Here is a 20,013-nt window from a genome sequence, read left to right on the forward strand (position 1 = left end):
GTTTTTTGAGGACCACACTGTTCCATGTAGGGCTGTTTTGTTTGTCAGGCTCCAATAGTGCAGGCCTGTATAGTACCTGCCCTATTGTTGCATAGCTGGGCTGTTCTTGGCTTGCCTTTTGCTGAGAGGAGGGTGTTTTTAACTACTACCTTCATTTAAGGGAAGGTTTGGGGTTTTCTTTCTTTTGTACATTTGCCATGTTAGCTGTAAATGACAGCATTGAGTAGTGAAAGCCTCTAAATGACAGAGCAGCCAAATCAAACTCTCGTGCTAGAGCTACTATCAGTTTGCCTCCATTTGCAGAATGGGGACAGTTTGGAATTCTTAGTACTAATATCACAGGAGCATCAGTTCCTGTCCTCAATAAAACAACTGTTGAAAAGACCCTTGAAAAGATTTCTCTGCACTACTTTTAACAAATCTGGTTAGTGGAGACAGAGTTTACCCCTGTGTGTTTTCCCAAATTGCAGCACACCAAGTTGTGATCTGTTGGCAGAGTCTGTGAGCTCTGTGCCTGTCCAGCAACCTCTGAGAGCAGTGAACATGAACACCACTGAAGCAATCCTGGTTTACTGCTGCTGGGGGTTTGTAGCTTTTTATCCTGTGGGTAGTGTGGGCAAAGTAATTCCACAAGGAAAGAATCACAACTGGATCCCAGCTTTTGTATTCGGGGTGTAGGGGGATGTTTGCATTTCATTAGTGTTAAGTTTGCTATTTCCAAGGATTGGGAAGAAACATCTCTTCCCTCTTCTCTAGAATATAGAGTGATGTTTACTTTCTCATTCTGAAATTTTCGCATCTTGTGTAACAGCTGTGCTAGGGCAGGACTCGCTCTCTGCTGAACTGCTGCTTTTTTCCTTTGGCCTTTGTTAAATTTTCTGATAAATAACAGACTGTCTACAGCTGTTCAAATGATGTTGCTTTTTCTAAGTGTCACTTCGGTGTTCATTCCCACCAATGTAGGCTTTGCTTTAGAAGGTAAATAAGGGAGAAATAGGACTTGCTGTTGAATAAAATTGAACATGTGGGCAGTGGGAAAAGAATCTGAAATGTGAATTGCCCAAGCCTACAGAAGCCATCCACCTCCAGCTGTGATGGAGACACTGTGACATCTTGGCAACATTGCTGTGTGCAATTTTCTTTAAATAACTAGTGGGTTTTTTGTTTGCTGCAGTTGGTGCAATTTCTTCACATTTTCTCATTTGAAGGAAATCTGCTTCTAAGAAGTGATTAGCCTTCCATTTGTGCATGGAAGGCTTCACTGGGCTTTGAATTTTTGCAGTGGCATTAGCTATGCCAGTGCTACTGGGCTCACCACTGTAATAAGTAAAGAGAAGATACTATGTGTGACTTAATAGTACACTAATCTATTGTTGTAAAGATAACTTGTATCATTTTCATTTATATTAATCCATGATTTAATTTATCTGGAAGCTTGCTCTAAGAGCTTTATAAAATCACAGTTCTCGAATAACAGGATCTTATGAACAAGGATTTTATTTTTTACATGCTGTATCTCTCCTTTACACAACAGTTGTTTTGTTCATATTTTCTTCTTAACCCTTATGTACAGATCTCTCTAACAAAGTGAAGGGCAATATTTGATCTGGATTTGAAAATCATAACAATTGTGAAGAAAAAATATGAGTGCAAAGTTCTATCTGTGTTTGAGATTAGAAATTGAATTTCTATAGTAATATCTAGGTGAGGTAAATATTCAGATGAGTTTGATTTATTTCTGATTGCAAATTTCTTATAAAGAAAAAAATATATAATTTATAATTCCAAAGAGAGAGGAAAGGGAATGAACTAGAGTAACTCAACTCTGTCCTTTCCACAGCTGAGGACACAAAGCCATAATTGTTGCTTAGCTAAATTATCACACAAAAGAACAGCAAGTCATTCATTTCCACATGAAAAAGCATAAAAATAGGGTTTCTGTAAGACTGATTGGAAGGTTTAATATGAGAATGTCAGTGTGAAGGTTTTCTTTTAAAGGTGTTAGGTCTGCTTGGGCTGGAATTGGTCTTGCTTTTGCTCAAGCATAGCTAGAGTAAACCTGCAGCTGTTGAATAAATGGAGAGCCAGCGCCATTGTTTAAACAATTTTTGACAAATATGACAGTCCAGAACCTCAGCTCCTCTAGTTTTTGAAAATCTTTCTCAGGGTGTTTATCCTTGTAACAATTATATGAGCCAAATATATAAGCCAAATGTGTTGGTTCCAGTATAATACCAGCACCTACTGAGAGACAGTAGAGCCAATGGTCCTGTAATTTGCTCAGTGACTCTTTAAATACAGGATCCTGGCTTACAGCAGAGCTGCAAGAGAAACAGATATAATTCAGTTGTTAGACATCAAATTCTGGTACTTTTGGAAAGAAGCTGGGTTTGTCAGTTACAGGGAGTTCTCCAAGAAGAATTTGAGAATTTTGTGATCATGTGTTTCAGGTTTGCTCAACATTTTGAGGCAAGTGTAAATCACTTCTAAGTAAGCTGTGACGAATGAAATGTTCCTAATTACAAGCTGCTAGCCAATCTTTACACTATTTTTGCCTTAGTACTGCTTAAATTTCTACAGCATATTTTATAGACAAGAAAGTATGACTAAGTACCTGCAACATCAGTAGACTCATGTAGGAATAACAGTGAGAAGAAGCAGAACTAACTCCTCTGGTTGAATATGTTAAATATTTCTTGGATTAGAGGTGAAAAATTGAGAATCTCAGGCCAAATCTGGGTGATCAGCCACTTCAGACATTTTCCACCAGCTTGGCAGAGAGGCCAGGGACTTAAGAGAGGTAGAGTGTGAACTACACTCTGGTTTCCTGAGATGGCTCCATTTCTTGAGGTTTATGGGCAAAATTGTGACTAATGAGAAATGCGTGTCGTGCTGGAGCACAGCTGCTGGGCTCACTGGATGAGTGAAGACCTGCAGGCCATTTTTCAGTTGCAAGTATTTTAATGGTGTCAAACACTGGATTTAAATCAGCTTTTCAAAAAACAGCAAAAAACGCACATGCAAATTGCTGATCTTGGTTGATCTTGGGACCCATTTTCCCATGACAGCTGGGGCCATCTTAGAAGAAAGCAAAAATAACAATGCGATAAAAGCGTTTCTCTAGACCTTTGTAGTTGGTGAGAGAGGATGTTCAGTTTACCCCAGATAGTGGCCATAATGCACAAACAGCAGGGCTCGTGTGTGCTATTTTCTGCTGTGTGGTTCAGGAGGCTGACCACCAGCTGCTGCTCGTGGGGTGGGACAGCCACGCTTGGAGCGTTGGGCAGATACACATCTAGGCTCCACCACCGGGAGCCAAAGATGTGTGGCTGCAGCCACCCGATGAACCTATCTCTGCTGCTGCTCTTGCTCGTCTCTGACCGTTGTACTGAGGCCCTACATCTGCAACAAACAGGATTTTTGGTTCAGTATTTAAATGTCTTTGAAATGGGGCTATCATGCAAAAGAGGAACTAGAGCTCTTCACTGTTCATGCAAAAGAGTACTTGGAGAATTGGAAGATTTTCTATACTTACAGGGTCACTTACTTTATTATAGATACATCATATTTGTATCATAGAGTCACTTTATTAGCTGACACATCAACCCTGTTCAGTCTCAATAACTTGTAGTTTGTTTTGAAAGCAGAAATGAAGCCAGGAATACCAGCAGTGGTAGGAATCAGACAGGGCTTTGCTGTGTCAAAACTGGTAGTTTTTAGCATTTCACCTTGAACTGGCTGGTGAGAATTTTAAATGTGGAGATATTAGTCAGCATCACAGTTATGGTATGCTGCATTTTCACTGCCATGTTTTTTTCATGAAAGGTGGCTTTTCTGTACCTACAACTGGAAAGCATTCATTCCTTATGTGTACCATGTGGCTACAAATATTGTATCTGGAGACTGTGTCTTTAACAAATAATTACCTTTTCATAATAGCTACAATAGATAGAGAAGGTCTGCTTGGGCAGGCATTCCTTTGCTTCTACACAGAGGTAGTCTACCTTTTTACAACTGAATCATAATATTTACTTGTGTGTTCAAGTGAAATGCCCAATGCAGGATTTCTAAATCCAGAATTAAAATTCAAGGGTTCCTGATTATCGTTCCTTTTTCACTTGAATTGTTTTTTACACCATTTCCTAAAAAAATCTTGCTAAAAAAAAAGGAAACAAAACCCAACCCCCCAACCTTTTACTGCACTGATATTTGTGGAAGAAAAGCTGCAAAAACACTTTAAGCAGAGCATATGAAAGGGAAATGGTTTTAATTTTTAACCATAATATTTTACTTTCCTGAAATTTGTATTCTCTCTTGGAGGTTCTGTAGAAGGAACAAGAATCTGTAACCCCTATGTTAGCATTATTTGGAATATCTTCTACACTTTCTATAATTACAAATGTCTTTGATACATTGAGGAAAGAATTTATTGGAACAACATGTTCAGTTAAATTATGAATATTTTGGCTTGTGCCGTATCCCAATTCTGTTGTATTTGCCTATTTTTTTCATGCACATAACATTCCTATTAACTTCCTATGTCATTATATCCCCTGCTTCCCATAGTAGAATAGGCTTTCCTTACTTCTTTTAATTACAGCAGTGAGCAAAACGTGCTAAAAATGTACGTGTGTGTGTGTGCCTGTGTGGTGTCCGGTGTTTACACTTGTAGTGGACATTTCACTTCCAGCCTTTTCCATCCTGGATGCTTTATGTGGTCAGCTGTGGCTCTGCAAACCTGGCCAGCGCCCTGTGGGAAGGCATGAATAGCCCTTGTTGTGCAGCACACCTGTGTTCTGTGCACAGCTGTTTGGTTCACAACAGGGTTGCTGTTAGCAGTTATGAAACGTTTTCACACCACCCACCCACTATCCACTGGCTTATAACATTTGCTGGCACTTCTGTCCGGTTTGAACTTGTTTTTGTTTTGTTTTTTTTTTTTTTTTAATTTAAAGGACACCAGGATACTTTATGCATAGGAATAACAAGCCAAATTGGCAAGGCACCTTATTAAAAATATTCCCTCTCTCCTATGTCAAAGATTGCTCTTTTTTTTCCTGTGGTAAATCTCCAACTATAAGAAAAAAAATGTTGCTATTTATTTTGCTATTTTTATATAGTTTGCTATTTTAATTTTTTTTCCTAGTTATCAGACAGTTTTGTGCTGGCCCACATTTAAAGAAGCTGGAACATTACTTTTTTTCCCTACATGTTACTTGAGATGCAGAGTCACCCATCTTGTTGTATATTTTTTCTGTATGTTACAATAGGAGGTTAAGACAGTGAGCAATAAAATTCTGCCAATGTAGCACTTTTTAAACCCCCAGAACTGATTGGATAACTTGAACTCTTCTGAGAGGAAGAAGGCTAAAAGGCTCACTTTCCTGGTACTCAAATCTTCAAAATGGAAAACTGAACTACAAGAAAAAAACAAAATACAAAATGAGGTGGCTAAGTGAAGCAGGTGCTCCATATGGAGGGGAAGAAAGACAAATTAATGTACAAACTGCTTCACTTCTATAGGAGAATGCTATTTAAATACATAGACTGGGAAGACAGCTGAACTCTTCTGTGCAGTTTTATCAGCTGTGTTTTGTATCTCTCCATGACACAGTATGTGGCTCTTTTCTGAAAGCAGGACAATGTGTTTTGACAGCCCTTGGCAGTGAGAGCAACAGTGAGAAAAGCAAACCAAAGTGATTCAAATTAACACGAGTTGGCTGTTGCGAATCTGGTCCATCCAAATTACTTCCCATTAATAGAGAACCTCAGATATTTTAAGATGCAACATAGCCAACTGGGTTAGAAGCACTGTGCTAATACTGCCCACCATGCTGCCACCTATGGAGAACTCCACTTTCCTTTGGTAAGGAATTCTATAGGTGCATTTAGCTCTAGTCCTGTTTGACAAGGTAAACAGGTCTTATATTGAGCTCTATGTAGGGTCTGCTGGGAAAGCAGCATCAAGCAGAGAGGCAAATCTCAATTAAAATTGCTTTGGGTAACCTTGACCATTTTTGTCAGGGATAGTTTGCATGGGAGTTTGTTGTTTTCCTAGATTACACATGGGTGTGTGTTCATTTTGACATAGCTGCTGATGGTTTTTATTTTTTTAAACACTTTAATGCTGATCAGAAGGAAAAATATTGAGAATTTCCTATGCCTTATTTGTTTTCTAAACACTTTCAAATTCAAAAGAGATAAAAGTCTTAGAATCAAGGATTTTCTGCTCAAGCTAGAGCAATTTCCATGAGGTTCAGTCCTGCTGACTTTATTCAAATATGACTGGTTTGAGGAATTCAAAGAGGTCTAGAAAAGAAAACTGTTTAAAGGGTGTCAAACCTGAAAAATCTGGCTTTTGTCATTCATGTCCACCTTTGGCCTTGCAGGACAATAATTTCCTTTCATATTCCTTTGCTGATGGTAAAAACATGCTATTTTTTGAGATGTACAAATCTATGACCCATCTCACTGTTTTGTGTGCCACAAAGTTACTTTCCTGCACATTCTGACTTCCTAAGAGTACTCCTTTTACTTAAAATCCATTCATTTTGCTTCTCTTCTGAAGAGGCACTCTCCTTCCCTCACCTTGTCACCAAATAAACCTTAATTTAGAAAATTTAAAGTAGCTGTTGTTTTCTTCTTATTCCCACACCTACCCGCATTCTACTTCTCATATCCAGTGCCTTCCCACTCTCTTTTCCAGCTGGAAGACCTCCTCTTCCCATTGTAGTAAAACTCCCTTATGAGTTATGAGGAGGAAATTAACCTTCCACCAGTACTTCAGATCCTCATGATCCATAATAGATTTTATCTGTGCTGTGCCCTATGAAGAAGAAATTGTTGCAGATGCGGTAAATTAAGTGATTTGTCCAAGGTCATCAAGAAAGTTAATGGATAAATTAAGAGCAAATCTCGTGGATCCTAATTTGGGCTGTGGAAGCTGTAATAGCAATGGTGAGGAGGGTGGAAAGTCCAGGCAGATGATTTGCACTTCTTACTTATGGCCAAATATGACACAAATAGAGGCAAACCCCATTCCCAATGAGGAGAGGCGGGAGAGTGGGACATAATTCAAGCTATTTAGATTCTGCTATTTAGCATTTGCCGATCACTAATGTGATATTTGCAAAGTATAATATTTTCTAACAGCTGTAAGAACAAGAGAGCCTAAAATTTCTCCCTATACATAATATCCATGAAATTGCATTGAATATTGTAATGATGTGTTATGCTGCCATTAGCTCCCCGTGAATACCTAATTTGGAAGGTTAATGAAATTGACAAATGTGTGTACTGTATGTGCATTGTCAGTACTAGTTAATGGCAACTCTCACATTTTTATTTGGAAAATTATATAAAACTGAAAGCGACAATTACTGTAACTTCATCTTTTTTGGAATCTAGCAGAGTGTGCAGTTTATTTAAATAGGGTTGTATGTGTTTTAAATTTGTATACCATCATATGAAGTCCTTTGCTCATCATGTGATTATATACTTAATTTTTGCATGAATGAATGCGTGTATTGTGGTCTTTTACAGCATATTGGGCCAATTTTTTTTGCCTTTTTTATGTGTATTCCACACTAAAATACCATAAGTCCTTGTCTTCCTGTTGGCTCAACAGTGCTTGATTACAAAACTCGTGCCAGTTAATTCAAAGAGACATCACACATTCAAAATGAATTTCCCCAGGCAAGGAAAGTATGCTAGAGCACAAAGAAAGAGTATGCTCTTGTATTTTCTGAACATGGTCACTTGCAGCTGCTGCTGCTTCCATATATGAATTTGATGAGATCCTTGAAGTTTGGCCCCTAATTATTTCTGTGGCTTTAGAGAGTGCTTCTTTAGGTCAAGGTTACATTTTTAGGTGTATAGACTCCAATTTGATTTCTTCTTTTGGTTTAAAGCTGTTCAATTAGACAGTTTCACATAGTGAATGATCCCTTATGGTCCTGGAGATTTCAGTTTCATCTCCTGGGAAGTGAGAAGAGACACTCTGGTAATCCTCTGTGATGCACCACAGAATGGATAATGTTGCCACATCTGAGCCTTGCAGGCTAGAAAAGAGTATATGGATGGAGTGATAGCTGCACAACCCACCTCCCCTGTTACTTAATTTTTGGGCATCTCTTCAAGTCCTTGTGGAGTTTCTTCTGGGGAAGCAGGTGTCGCAGAGGAGGGTGGCTGCCCTGAGGAGACCATATGTGTCACTTCCAAGAACAAAGCAGTCTTTTAAACCCAGTGCTATATTGAGCCTGTGAGTCATGAATCTTCAGATCAATAACCAAAATGTTTTTAAATGTGGGGGCAGCCCCAAACAGAGTGACTCAGCACCGCAGTTCCACATTCAGCGTGCCTGGTGCAGGGTCTGGTTTCAGATACCTGGTCATGGAGCAGGGCCAGGTGATGTGTGGGGGCTGAGGTGCTGATGTGGCCCAGCTGAGCAGGGTTTGCTTTTCAGTGCTCACTATACCTGCTCGGGGTCAGCTTCAGCCAGGAGCTGTGCTCTTGGGCTGTCTGAGGGTCAGCAGCCCTTCTGACTTTATGGCATTTTTTATAAGGTGACTTGGAGTTGCTGAGGCTTAAGACATTCTTAGGCTTAGATTCTGCTGTGGCTTCCCCCCCTTTTTTTCATGTTGTGTTAATAAATATATGTCAGATCTTCTGGAAGAATACTTCTATTCAGATCCTCCATTGCAGATGCTGCAGATTCCTGTAGCCTAAAACTCTGAAGAACTATTGAGTGCTTGTCCTTCTCACACTTGACAACAAGGACTCTTTCTGCTTTTGCTCTGGGCCTGGTGGCCATGTCACATCAGGCTCATGGTAACATTCAGGGAGAAGCTGGAGTGCATTAATCATCCCACAGACCTCTACCCCAAAAGCACAGATTATGCTTTAATGTTAGCATCAGCTGTGATTGTCTGATATGCTGATTTGAAGTAAGAAATTTGGAGCCTGGAAAAGCTTCACACTGAGATTTGTCTTGATAAGTGGGAGTGTTTTGCTCCTCTGTGGATTAATGATTTACTGATAGCTCAGTAAAGGATAAGAGATATTTGCACCTGGCCTACTGAAGGGAGATTTGCGTTTGAAAATGTTAGGCCAGTAAATAATCCAGGGAGATGACATTGAAGCCAACACCTGAATGAAGAAAGGGAGATGAATTTGAATGAACCTTTGTGCAAAACTCCCAAGATGGAGTACAAAGTTGTAAGTTAGCCTTCTTCCTTGGCTGCAAGTTCCCTTCTGTGAATATATATATTTGTGATGGAGGGTGTACACCAGCACTGAGACAATGTCCCTGTGGGTCAGATGTGGTTTAGATCTTGTTTGGCCGTTAGATACAAAGTGAGACAAGAAGGAAAGAGATGATGGTGGGCCTCTTGGACTTGATTTTAGAGAAAGCTTTCTTTCCTTTTTGCTAGCCATATGTTAAAAATCTGTTTTATAAATAAGTATTTTTACTTGCTTTTGACTTGGCTTATGTAGAGATGATTTCTAATGTTGGCTAGCATAAAAGCCCTATTCTGAAAACTGGTATATAGGCACAGTGTAGTAACATCAAAGTCCTCATATCTCCGATATCTACAATAATTGATATCTGGGACAGAAAGGCAGCTGTTAAAGTAGGAAAACTATACTAATGTAAAATATTTTGCTGATCGGCGCAAGGTGGGGGGGTCTTGTGCACACACAGGGGGACAAAAAGTATGCTGAACCTCAAATTTTATGTTCCTTTCCAGGGCTTTGGGGGGGGCAGAAAAAGCAGTTGACATGCTCTAGCTTTCCTTGAAGAGCTCTGGCTCTTGTATATAGAAAGATATTTGGCAGTTCCTGCAAGCCAGAGCATATTTGATAGGTATATGCATTCTTCTGTTCTTTTCTGACCAGTGTGCTTCTGTACTATGTGTGTGCTAGAGGGAGATAGATAAAATTTCTGCTGATGGATCAGATTTCCTTAAGGTCAAGAACTAAAGTTATGTACTCTTAACTCATGAAATTGAAGGAACTCAGAGAAAGAAAGTAATAATGAGGAAATGTTTCAAATTAAATTATTTTTTCCTCAAGAGATGTAATAGGGCCACCAATTTTTTTCAGCTTTTTGACATTTCAAGCAGAAGAGGAAGAAAATGAATTGTGAGTAACACTGAGAGATGATGATGCAAGGACCCCATAGAGAATGGGCCCAGAAGTGGCAGGGGTCTCCCTAGGCTGGGAATGAAGGAGTTTTACCATCCAGGGCTTGTTCCATCAGCTTCCAGCAATGATTCCTTCTAGGAAGCTTATTCCCACCCAAAGGTAACAGGTGTGGGGCCCTGACTCCTCAAAGAACATTGACTTTGTCAACAGCTAAGATACTGCCAAGAGAAAGGAAACCTCTCTAGAAGAATCATCACTTTCATTAAACAGAAAAAAATTCTGCTGGAAATTTGGCTATAAGCAGAGAGTGTCCACACATAGAAGTAGGACAAAATGAAAGTGAGTAATATAGGAGAAAATTCTCTTAATATCTGTGGAACATAACAGAGGTCACATCTATCAAACAACTCTAATTAATTATTGATTCATTATGATGTATTTCAACATTCAGTGAAAAAACTCTCACTGACCTCAAAAGATGCCAAGCTGAACTCAGTGAAGGATAAAATAAACCCCATTTCATTTAGCCAGTAACATTTTGAGAGCTAAAGTTTAATTTGCTTTCTAACAAAAACCACCAGGTATAACACACAGAGTCATTTATTTTCTAATAAGACCCACCAGATGTAACACAAAGAGAACCATGTTATAACTCTCCTTTCTTCAGCTTGAGACACACCATTAGTGAATGTGTGATACTTGAGGTCTAAGAAATGATACTACACTAGAAGGGGCAAAAATTAGAGTTCACAGCTCTGGGAAGGGGAATTATTCTGTTGCTTCTTGAATGTATTTTTTTCAGCATATTTTCCTATAATGACTGTACTATTAATTAAAAAAAAAAAGAGACAGGATGCCTTTTCTCTGACTGTGGTTAGCACACACCATAGCTCTGCCTATGCAGCTGTGTCCCAGGCTAGAAGGAAACAATGCTTTGGCACTCAAAAGCAAAGAGTCCTGATCAAAAACCTCATGGTTTAACCTCTGGCTTGCTAACCTTTGGTTTTAAATGTAAGGGGGAAATACCTTACCATTATAGTTTTATTGAATCAAGTGGATACAGTTAAAAGACAATTGGTTTTGATGTGAATTTGTGTTGTGGTACCTTCTAACTGGGAGGTAAAATTGAAATATTGCTTCTATCTGAGGTTGGGGCCAGAAATCCTACTAAATCAAACCTATCCATATTTCTCTGCTAATCTTATGCTTTTGCATTTGATGAACTACAACTCAGGATATTTATCTTTGTTCAGACACTGACAGTATGGAACCTTTTGTGGCTTTCATGGTTCTTCTGATCTTTTATCTATTCTTTGATTAAATGAATGTTACTCATAATACCCAGCTTTAAAAATGTCCCTCTATTTCTTCTATGAGTAGGTTTGTCATAGTTGAGCTGGAATTTCTGCCAGGTGGAAGTACCCTATCCATTGTCTACTCCGAAATGGTTTATACTCTGTGGAATTAACTTTCCATTACCACCATCCAGGGTTAGCAGTATCTTTCACAATCCCCTTTTCTTCCTTGTTACCCTGGTATAAAATCATCTTTCTGGATCATACACGAGGAATTCAGGTGTCAGAATTGCCAAAGAGACAGAAGAGACTGACAGCACTCCCTGTTGGGGCTCAAGTCCTTGCCTTAGTGTTGCGTGTCACATCCTGTCTGAGCTGGTGTCCAGTGTGCAAAAGCTGGAAATAAATAACTGCTTATCCCAGTCTGTTTCTTTCCTATGTGGGCTCTGTGGGTTTTGCTCGCTAGGTTAGCTGAACTTTGCTGAACTAACCTGTTATTATTTTCAGGACAATGGTTGCTGTCTGAACAGGATGGCCCTGTAGGGACAGGTTTCAGGTGGCAGCTCTGTGGGATACAGGCAGCATGTGGAATACAGGGCCTGAAGGAGATGCTCAGCACCCAGCGTTATAGGATTCTGCTTTTTCTTGACTTTGGTGAGTCTGCCTGGGTGAATGAGGCTTACCTGTGGGAGTTGTAAAGTATGTTGCTAAATTTATTTTTGGTGTTTCTTTTAAAAATCTTCTGTGCCTGTTGCCAAACATAAGATGTTTGTTTTCAGACTCTAACTTCTCAGGTAAAGCTGTCATGTTTATTCTGACTCACTACATCAACACATAAACATGAGGTCTTTGTTTACATTTATTGCTCTTTGTGTATCTTTATAGAGCCTGGAAGCATTTTCTCAAGGCTTTATTAATTTCCAATGTATGAAAGAATGAGAGAAAAAAGTGTCACTCTATAACCTAATCCGAGAAGTTGTGTTTGAGCTATGTGTTGGCTGTGACACAGGAGGATACAGTTAAACCTGAGGCAGGTTTGGGTTTGCATTTTCATTAACAGCCTAGCTTTGACCATCACTTGACATTAAAAATAATTTTCCACTTTTCAACATGAAAGCCATGAGTAATCCCTGAAATGAGTGTTGCCTGTGTAGTGCATTTGAGGAATGGTTTGGGCCTGGTTAGCTTGCATTCACAGGTTCTATAATCTATCATGCACTTTGCAGTGCTTTAATGTACTAACATTTTCACAGGCTGCAGACAGTGGCTCTCTGCTCAGATTAACCACAAGCTCATTCTGCCTCACCACAGTTTGACCTCTCTGATGAGCATCATGTTAATGTGTTTGCAGACTGTGTATGTATATTTGGCTATAGATGTGTCAAGACATGCACAGCACAGAAATTGTTTTTATTTTTAAATATTTGGTTTCAACTGTGATCTGGCTGGTCATTTATTGCTGGTAAATGATTTTTGTGGTGACAGATAGTCAGTTCTGGAGTGCTGTTAAATATTGGCCTGTTTTTTTCAAAAAACCAAAGATTATCTATGGAGGGTGTTACAGAATCAGGTCAGAAAAGACTTTGCCAGGTCATCTAGTCCTGCTGTGTTGCCTTAAGGTGGGTAGTCTGAACCAGTTAGTCCTCCCAATGTCTGCTCTAGCTCACTCCTGGTATCTTGTCCTGCTCCCTGCTGTCTGACTGTGGGTGCTCAGCATGCTGTGACTCACATCTTGTTGGAATGGACCTCTGTTTATTTCACAAAGGTCAGCTGCAGGCTTGTAGAAACCAGATGAACTCTCCTGCTCCATCTCCTTGACTAGGGACTTAGAGAGAGTCAGAGCAGGCAGCTGAAGATCAGGACTGAGCTAGAACAGCTGAAGCTCTCTGCTGTGGCACCTGCATTCACATCCTTGGCCTGGGGTTGTAATTGCTGAGTTTGGGCACCCGCTTCTCATCTGCACCAGGTCCTTCACACTGACCTCAGCAGAGGTTGTTCTGAAGTGAGGATCCTGCCATCCATCAAATTAGTACCTGCAAGCAGCCCCTATGACTGGATAAATGAAGATGTTTGATGGACACTGTAACATACCACAGGAATGTGTGTTCTCACCCGAGGCACCAGCCACTCGGAGTCTCTGCCATGCACTGCAAGGCTGGCACCTCCAGAGGAGGATGAGATCTCTCACCAGATCAGTGCTGGTGAGGGATGTGGTTACTTCCACATGCTCTTGCAGCTCTCTCCATCCTTAGTAACCTCTCCACACTGAAACATGCGGGGCTGTTGTTGGCAGTACTTTCTCCCGGTGATGGGCAGGAGGAAAACCTGGATGTCCATCTTGCCAGCCTGTCACAGAGTGCCAGGTGGGCTGCATTCAGTTGCTGTGCTCTGCGGTGCCCAGCCCCACCAGGGTCTGTGGGGAGGTTGGGCTGAGGCTAAGGCCAGGCTTAAAGATGTACCCCTTAAACACTACCTTCTTATCCAGCCTGGTTTTTAATTTTCATTGCTGTTGTTTCAAAGGAGTTTGTCCAAATGGTCAAAGAGCACTCCCAGGAGCTCCTTCAGGGGTTTCAGATGGTTTATTTTTGAAGAGCACTTTCTCACTCGCTTTGTCATGAGACATGCAAAGGTAATGTGCTCCTCTTCCTTTCTGTCTGTTTTTTCCCCAGCATGTAGAAACTTGTTATCAGTTTCACTGTGCAGATGAAAAACTATATCTTGAGCAACCTCTATAAATGTCACAGAGATGGTTTTTTCAAGTGTTTACTGAGAACATATTGTTTTAGTGTCTCTATCATAAATACCTTTTTGTTAATCTTTCACCCTCACTAAATCTATTACAAGCTTTAATCAACCTTTCTAAGCAGCAATAAAATGTTATCAGCAGTTGGCAAAGATTATAAGTGACAGACCCTAATGTTTTCTAATGATTGTCATTATTTAAAAGGTTGTTTGTAGTTTTACAGAAAAATAATTAGATCTATCACATACATTTGAAGAGAGGGGAGCGTAACTCCTTGGATAGTTTACTCTCAAGAAGTGCAATTTGTAAATAATTACTTAAAAAGAAATAAACCAACAAGCTAGAGCTGAATTGAAATTCAAGATCTATTTAGGCAAATGCAGGCAGAAGAGAGCATTCTTTATGCTTAAAAGGCAAGATATTCCCCAGGTGAATGCATACAGTTCAATTTTTTCACCTACGGGTCAGCAAGACCTGAAGTCTGAATTGCTAGATCTACAGCACCTTCTTTATAATCTTGCTACATTGTTACACACATAAAAATAGGCTTTGTGAAACTATTACCTTGTATTATGCAAATTATTTTTCCTTTTTAGAAGGAAATACTGTTTTACTTACATGACATGTTTCTACAACTGGAGAAGTGAAAGGTTTGAAATAAATGAAGGTGAGAATTTCTTGGTCTCCTTAAAGTTAAACATTTTGGATGGGTTTCTGTAAATTTGTTTTATTTTGTTTTGTTTGATTAGGTTTGGTTTATAAGGGAATATCACCCAAACACTATATTCTGGATGAGTTTCAGTATTTATGTACTCAAACAAGATACATTTCCATGAATTCTCAATGCTGTGACTATATTTTAGTTCTTACTGTCCTGGTTCAGGTTGTTGCTGAATCTGGAGAAGAGGCAGCCCCAGGCTTAGCACAAGATCAATTTGGTATGTGCTCCACACGTGGTGTTCAGTCAGCTGTCCCACACCTCCTGTCTCATCTACCTATGCCCTGTGATGCAGCGGCTTCCTGCCTCCAGGTTCTGCTGTGCCCCTGAAGCCACAGAAGTTTTTACTGCACCCCTGGTACAGCCCTTGGGCTTTAAGAGGACCACAGCCAGGATCTATTCTTGGGCAGCAGTCCAATGGCATCTTCTTCTTCCCTTTTTGTTTTCTCTCCTGTTGTATGACCCCCAGATGTGTGCCAGTAGAGAAAGGCCACCTATGAAGCCGCACAGCAAATATTCATAGTGAATATATCTACAGTACTCCCAGATACTTGCTTGTGCCACAAAACTGAAATCCTCACCAGCACTAGGCAGGGAATGTTTTATAGTTTAATGTTGTTTCATGCCCAGTGAATGCTCACTGCTGACCTGCTTTCAGAGGGTGTAAAAAACATCTGTGCAGGTGTTTAGGTCTTATGGATGTGTTCCCAGAAGCAAGCACACATGCACACACACCCACACCCCTTCAATCCTTAGGCTAAGTGATCAGTTTAAGCACAAGTGTGGGCCACATCAGATTAGTGTAACTGAGCTGGACCTTAGCTTTGCAGTTGCAGACCTCATCCTCAGTCTGCTTTTAAGCCTCAAAACTGAAGCTCATTGCCCAAGTACACTCTTTTCCCTCATATCCATTTTCCTATTGCTCAGCATGTGGCTCAGCTATGCACTCAAAATGCACTTGCAAATGAATATTAATTTCTGTGTATTTTTTGAAAAGCTTGGTTTATTTCTTGTGGTGGGTTTCTGTTGGCCAGTGTAGATGTTGACTCTTTATTCCTGTCATCACCTCTTAGACGTTTCTAGAGTGTTATGCTGACTGCTATTTTTTGTCTCTAGTGATCTCTGTTTCTGCATATCCCAGAAACTTTCTTGTTTAACTCTGTTAACAGAGTAACTTTCTTGTTTAACTCTGTTAAACTAAAGAATAAAATGTTTAAAAAAATTAAGCTGATTTTTAGCTCCTTAGTAAACATCACATGGTGAACTTTTTCTAAGCAAACTAGGCATTTTTAGAAATTAATTTATTTTCTCAAACTCCCCATTACTCTGGAGAAGGATGTGCATCCTAAAAATTTTATAAAGTAAGAAGAAAACCCAGCTCGAAAGGACTGGCAGTGTTTAAAGTTAGCATTTGCAATATATCTGCAAGAAGCAGCAGCAATGTTTAAATGGGAAATGCCAGACCATAAATTCTTTTTCAGCTAGATTATATGCAGTACAAGTGTTGACTTTCAATTTATACCTTTGATATGACTCATTGAATGTTCTGATTCTTAGTTTATTTGTCCTGTCTTCAGCAAAATGGATTGAATATAGGGTTATCCAACCATGATGCGTTGTCTCTGTGCCTCAGATGTTATATTGGTGAAATCTTAGTGTCTGGCACTATCTAAGAGGAGTATAAAAATTTGATTTGGTCTGCAGCCAGTTTTCCTCCCACTCTGGAACAATGATGGAACATCTGGAGAACGCTGTATTCATTAACCCAAATCCTGAACACTTCACATAATACCTGATCCTGCAAGAATCTGCTTAGTTTTCCAGCCTGTGCAATTTGTGCTGGATGCAGCTAGAGCATATTTAGTCAAAGGACCTTGTCTCTTACATTTTTGAGCTTTTATGTGACATTATGTTTTGTCATAATTGATGATAACAAGATGCCCATTTGTTTTCTGATTTTAAATGCCAGTGATATGCATGGTGGCTCACTCTATTCTCTCTCCTCCAGAAATTTCTCTTTATTTGTCATTTGTATTTTCAGCTGGAGACCTTGGGGTTTTATTTTACCCAGGGTCTCAGCTGAAGCCATATGCCAAGAGGCCTCTTAACTTTCGTGAGGATGGATCTTGGAATATCAGACTGGCACAGTGTGCCACCTTTATTGTTTTTCCTGCTTTCATAATCTCCCCTTCTCACAGTGACAGATGCACACCAGTATTGTGGCTGTCAGAATAGCCATTTTCCTCCTGGGGTTTGATGCTGTGCTCTGGCCAGCTGCTGTGGGGTATACAAAAGGGATGCAGTTGGTACATCCCAAGGTTTGAATATCCCCTGTGATTTTACATTCTGTGCCTGCCTAAGAAAGGGATTGTGTTTATGTCTTCTCACGACCTCAGATCCTCTGCATGGATTTGACTTTTGATGAGACTAAATAAAGCTAAACTCCTTAACTCTTTTTTTAAAATGACTGTCTTAATGCAAACATGGGAGCTCATCTGTCTGTTATAGGAAAGGAGGAAGGAAGCAGTGGTTAGAGAACACTAGAACTTTTTTCTCTCTTTATAATATAGGTATGATCTGTGCTTGACCTTGTGCAAGTCACACAGGCTGAAATCAAGAAAATACTTATGCACCTAAATCCCACTGTGGGTCTTAGCCACCTGGATAGGAGAAAGGCCCAAATTTTAAAAACCTGAGGTTTTCAGAGCACCTAATCTGCAAAATGAACATGGAGGCTCATAGTTTTCTTCAGCAGCCTGTCATGAGAACAGATGTACTACGTTTGTAACATGTAAGCCACTCATCTCTATTAAGGCCAAATGCTGAATCAGAAGGACGTAAAAGTCTATGTTATCCCACTGCCCACCTTTTCTTCTGATATTTTTAAAATGTATAATTTGCTGGTAGGATTTGGCAGAAATGGAAGAGGGTTTGGGACCAAACCTGAAAATTCTATCTCTGCATTTTATCAATACAGCCTCCAAAGGTTTATATAAAAACAACTCAGAGGGGCCACTCTTCAAGGCCTTGACATCAGTATTGCAGAGTTAAGGCCATCAGCTGGGTGCCATAAAATACTTAGTATCTCACATCTTCAAAGCAATGTACAAATATTAACTTAATTAATCTTCAAAATAGCCTTACCTCCACACCCCACAGTCAACCCTGATTAAAAAGTAAATATTCCTCCTGCACATGTAATCAAGGCTCAGAGCTTTATGCTCTAAGAGTGTAATTGACTTGTTCCTAGTTTGTGATTTTGATAAACAATTCAGAGTAGTTGAAAGGATGCAGAGCCAGAGGGAAGGTCAGTAGCAGTGTTCAGGTATGGAGTGGGAAGTGCTTCCTCCCTAGACATCATCAATATTTCTGGACTTTAGCTTTCTTTTCACTTTGATATGAGAGAGAAAATATTTATGGTACAAAATGCTGTGCCTAGCAAGCCTGAACTATAGTGACAAGAATGGTACTTTACCATACTTTTTTAGGTACCTAAAATTTCAGCTTGCCATTGCTCAGTGTTTTTATTGGTGTGCAGAAGTGCACCACAAGTCAGTTCTCCGGCTTTGCTTCTTTCCTGAGAGTGGACCTGTCCTTTCCATCACTGGACCTGTCCAGTTACAAAGTGTAATATTGAAATTGATGGCTAGTGCAAAATTAGGGGAAATTTCTGTACTTTAAAAAGGTATTATTAATTCATCTCAGATGAGATTGTGTCTCTTAAATCTGACCCTAAGAACAGCTATATTGGAGATGCTTCATCACAATTGATTTGTCTTGTGCCAGTGTGACGGTGACATTTAAAATAAAACCACTTTGTGACCACTTATTGAAAATTGTTCTCATCAGACCAAGATGCTGCTGCATGAGTGAGACTCTTAAGAGCTTTTACTACTTTTAAATGTTTTGGTAGAATAGGGGTGTACAAAATCCCATTGTGATAGCCATGTATTTACATCTAAGCATCTCAATGAATAAATGCTAATAAATTTCAAAGATAGCTTCAAGCTGTGCCAGTGGAGGTTCAGGCTGGGCATCAAGAGGAATTTTTTCACTGAAAGAGTGGTCTAACATTGGAGGTTATCCAGGGAGGTGGTGGAGTCATCGTCCCTGGAAGTGATCAAGAAATGACTGGACTTAGTACTGTGGTTTAGTTGGCTTGGTGTTGTTTGGACAAAGGTTGGGCTTGCTTGATGGTCTTGGAGGTCTTTTCCAACCTTAATGATTCCATGATTCTGTGTGGGAATAGCAATGTCCAGGCTGCAGCCAGCACCAGGCTTACAGATTCTGCATGTGGCAGAAGGCAGCTCAGTGGCTCTGGGGGTCAGTGCAGGGAACGGGGGGATTCGGGATCTACGATCCACTTACAAATCTGTGGGATCAGTCAGCTGTAGGATCAAGATACTGCAACAATTTGCTACCCTTGTGCTTATCCTTGATTTTAGAGCCTGGGTACTCTGTCTGCTGAACCTTAGACTTTTTTTTACTGCAGATTCATGTTGATATCTTCTCTGGCTGAGATCTGAGACGAAAGATGCCTTTTTTTTGTTTGCTTGAGAGCACTGTCCTCCTGAATTGAGGAGAAGGTTGCTCTGTTCACTCTGTTGCAGCATCTGATTAGTTCTGTTCTACTTCATGCTTTAAGGATAAACATTTCAGGTGCTGAAGTCTATTACTGCTGGGGCTCAGAGATTATTGTTGTGCATGAATTTAAAAAAAAGTCTCAAGTCAGGCAGTTGAAAATTGTGTAGCTCAGTTGGTGGGGATGGATAACTGCATCAAGAGGTGAAATGTAACTTTTGTGTGCAGCAAGTTTAGGCAACAGCAATAGTTGCATTGTGACCATGGTGTTTGGTCTTTGCAGGACTTGGCTTGGGACTGTGAATTACCATTGCGGTGCCTTTATCAGCAAAATGCTGTGTACTTGCCAGCCCAATAGTGTTCTGATTGTCTAGACACATAAAGCACCATGTATATCTTCTTGAAAAACCAGAGTTTTGAAGATCACAAAGCAATTCTAGTAATGAATAATATTTATAGAAAACCTAGTAAATTGGAACACTTGATAAGGTATTAAAATATGCTGCATGAAATTCAGGTGTGGTTGGTTA

The sequence above is a fragment of the Camarhynchus parvulus genome, chromosome 3 (genome assembly GCF_901933205.1).
Source record: "Camarhynchus parvulus chromosome 3, STF_HiC, whole genome shotgun sequence".
Lineage (NCBI taxonomy): Eukaryota > Metazoa > Chordata > Aves > Passeriformes > Thraupidae > Camarhynchus > Camarhynchus parvulus.